Below are 4,160 nucleotides of genomic sequence, written 5' to 3' on the forward strand. Positions count from 1 at the left end.
ACCAAGGGTGTTGATACACCATTTTAGTGATCTCCACATGCATAGTGCTTAGTGTTTTATTAGGTGATTAGCATAAGTGATTTGCGAAGTGCTTAGGTTGATTAGACCACCGCTTATGTGCTTGCTCTAGGTCTATGCCTAGTGTTTAGTGAGGTTTGGATACCTCTTGCCACCCCGTGCTTGCGAGCACAAGTGTTGTACATCAGAGGGGCTTGAAGTCTTGCGAGATCACACCAACCGCGTTTGTGGTGTGGCCGCCACCGTGTACCGGAGGAAACAAGGCCCGCGGCGTTTTGGCCAGAAGCTTGATAGTGAAGATGGTGGGGAGCATCCGGGAGAGGCTTGCTAAGAGGCACATCGGAGACCCACTTGCGCATGGGAAAGGCTCGAGGCTATCCACGGAGTTACCTGACCGGGAGCTTGGCCCTTGTGAGGGATTCCTTGCGAGGGGCTCCAATGAGGACTAGGGGGAAGCTTGCGCGCTTCTCAATACCTCGGTAAAAATACCAGAGTCATCGATAGGAGTTTGCATATCTCTACCTTACTCTTTACCTTCTGCATTTACATTGATTACATTACTACATTTGCGGTAGAGATAGCAACACACTAGCAAAATCATAGTTGCACATCTAGATAGCTTATCTATTGCATAGGTTTTGCTAGGGTTAGAAAAAAGAGGCCATAGTTTAGAGTTAGAATTTTAAGTTGCCTAATTCACTCCCCCTCTTTGGCATCACGGTCCCTTCAATTGGTATCAGAGCCGGTTGGCTCATATTTAGACCTTTGGCTTAACCGCCGTTGAGCCGACGCTATTGTAGAGTGGTTGGGATGGATACCGCTAGGCCTCCTCAATTTGATGGCACTAACTTCCTTTACTATAAGGCTAGAATGGCTTGCCACCTTGAGGCAGTTGATTTAGGTGTATGGAGAGTCACTTGTGACAGGATGAAACCCATTAAGAATCCCAAAAAGCCCACAAAGAGTGACGAAAAAGAAATGCATTTTAATGCTAGAGCTAAGAATTGTTTGTTTGAATCATTTAGCATGGATGTGTTTAACCAAGTGTTCACCTTAAATATGACACATGAAATTTGGTTAAAACTCCAAGAGCTCCATGACGGCACAAGTAATGTCTGTGAGCAAAAACATTGTCTAGCCAAGCAAAATTATGATTCCTTTGCTATAAATGATGATGAGCTTGTTCATGATATGTATTCTTGATTGAATCTAATTATCAATGAGCTCCATTCAATAGGATTATTAAAGCTAGATGATGCGGACATCGTGAGGAAGATCATCTCCGTTCTACCACAAAAGAAATATGCAAGCATCATCACCATTCTTCACAACATGGAGAACTTGAGCACCATGACCCCGGGCATTATCATTGGCAAGCTAGTGGCATTTGAAATGTCACGTAAGATGGGTCAAGGAGAAGCATCTTCATCAAGCAAAGGCAAAGCTCTCACTTGTAGCGAGAATAAAAAGATGAAGGGCAAGAAAGTTGAGTCAAGCTCAAGCTCAAGCTCAAGCTCCTCAAGTGAAGAAGAAGAAGATGAGGATGATGATGATGAACAAGAATCAAGTGATGATGATCAATCTTCCTCCTCCACCACCGACCTTGATGAAGAATCAATCAAACTTATCAAAAAGGTGGAGAAGATGATCGTAAGGCTTAATGTCAAGGGTGTGCCCATCCAAATTCAAGACCTTGTTTTCACTAATCAAAGAAACAAGCAAAGAAAGAGAGGATGCTATGGATGCGGCGAGTTGGGGCACTTTGTGGAAGTTTGTCCAAACAAGCCCACACCCAAGGCAAAGAAGAAGGCATGCAAGAACAAAGCCCTCACATCAATAAGGTCATGGGATGATTCTTCAAGTGAAGAAGATCATCACAAGAGGCGAGGGCGCAAGCACTCATCATCAAGCTCTTCTCGTGTGTGCCTTATGGCATGAGGTAATGAAAGCTCATCCTCTAGTGAGAGCGATAGTGATGATGATTAGCCTTCTTATAATACAATTGTGCAACAAAATTGTAAATATGCTAAAGTTTGCACTAGTCAACAAAAGAAGCTCAAAAATTTAAAAGAAGAGCTAGGTAGTTCACAAGGAGCATACAAGAATTTGCTTGAACAATATGAAAACTTTGCAAATCTCAATGTTGAACTATCTACTAAAATTGAGCAACTTGAGGCTAGTGCAACAACAAATGAATGCACAATCAATGATAAGCAACTTGAAAAGAAAAATGAAAAATTAAAAGAAAAGTTAGCTAGCTCACAAAATGATTATCAAAGTTTGCTTGCTAAATTGAAAATCATGTGCAAACATTGTGATGAGCTAACTAATAAAGTTGTTAATCTTGAAGCCGTCAAAAATACCCCCACCAAGGCACCTAAAAATAAAAGTTCTATCATTAAAAGGGATGCCTCTACTTCTTGTAATGATTTATGTTTAGACTCACCTTTGTGCAACCAAGTTTGTGTTGAGAAAGTTATTGTAGATACATGCACATAAGAGGTTGCAAAGGAAAATGAGGAACTTAAGCAAGAAGTAGCTCGCCTCACGAAGGACTTGACTCAAGTAAAAGGCAAGGCGAAGCAAGCTCAACTTCATCAAGATAACACCGTCAAGGGAGTGAAGAAGCTTGATGAAGAACAAACCGTGGTTTGCTACGTGTGCCACAAGGAAGGCCACAAGTCCTATGAGTGCAAGGTGAAGAATGGGGGAGGAGCAAAGGAGGAGAAAAAGCAAACAAGCAAGTTCTCCAACACCTACACCAACATGGTGGACAAGAAGGCCTCCACACCTTATCTCTTGAAGAAGAAGAAAAATGACAAGGTGGTGGCCATCAAGGTGAACAAGCAAGCCAACAATGGGGTCAAACGCTTTTGGGTGCCAAAGAAAATCATTTCAAATATAAAGAGCACCAAGAAGGTTTGGATCCCAAAAGGGAAGTGAGAAGTCCGTCGGACGTCGGGAAATTTGGAGACTTGGCAAAGTTTGAGTGCCTTTCATGGGGTGCATCATGATGGACAAAGTCATTGCCAAGTGGGTTAGTGAATACTATGGACCCAAATTCCCCTTCCCATGTTAGGTAACTAGATGTCATTACTTTCAATTAGTTTTCATTTCAATTGGTATTGTTTTTCAATTGATTTACTCTTAAAGCATCTAGTTATCTTTCATACCTATGTTTGCATCTACTTGCTTAAATCTTTTGTCATGCATTCAATAGGTATATCATATGGTAGGCTTGCTCGGTTTCATGATCAACCCTTAGAGCAAACCTACATGGTTTAAAATTGTTTAGGAGCACGGCACATAGCTTGTTTTACAATTATTTATCTAATATGTGCCAAAGTCCAAATTGTAGATAATCTCTCCCAAATATCATCTTTCAAGTGGTATTTTGATACTTAAATCAATGTGCACAAATTTTACAAGTATTCAACACTTGTGTGCACAAATTTAGGGGAGCTTAATCTGCAAGTTGGATGCCTTGAGACTAACACCTTTTTAAGCTTATCTTGTGTGTAGTGGTCTCATTGCAAGGAAAATGGAGTCCCCGGAGGAAAGCATTATACTTCAATTGGTAGAAATCAAATTGATTTTCACATGTGGTATTTCTAAACCAATATCACCATGTTGATCTCTCTTTGATATTTATTTGCTTTCTCCATGCTTTATATAGATTAACCTCTCTTGTGCAATAAATTGCTAATTATGCATATGCTTTGCTTTCTACCATATGTATGCATATATTTAGGGGGAGCTTAGTCTATATAATGTGAGAGTCAAATTTTGTGATCCATTTCACTCTCTACACAAAGGATCACGAAATTTGACCCTTCCTTGTACTACTAATATCTTTCTTTTCGGTGTTTGATGCCAAAGGGGGAGAATTTGAAGGACCAAAGGCAAGCATCAAGTTGATGTCTACAAGTGGTAATGGTCTGAAAAAGGGAGGAAAGTGAATTATGGGTTAGTCTAAGTAATGGGAGAATTTTTTTTAGAAAGCTAGGCCTTAATCCATAATATCACATGGGGACATTTGCAAGGGCAAGACAAGCTTTTAAGTAAAGTTTTAATTGGTATCTGTCAATTAGTATCATATAACCTTGCCCTTCGCATTGCATCCTAGCAAGTAGGTAGTTTTT

The sequence above is a fragment of the Miscanthus floridulus genome, unplaced genomic scaffold (genome assembly GCF_019320115.1).
Source record: "Miscanthus floridulus cultivar M001 unplaced genomic scaffold, ASM1932011v1 os_1183_6, whole genome shotgun sequence".
In the NCBI taxonomy this organism is placed as follows: domain Eukaryota; kingdom Viridiplantae; phylum Streptophyta; class Magnoliopsida; order Poales; family Poaceae; genus Miscanthus; species Miscanthus floridulus.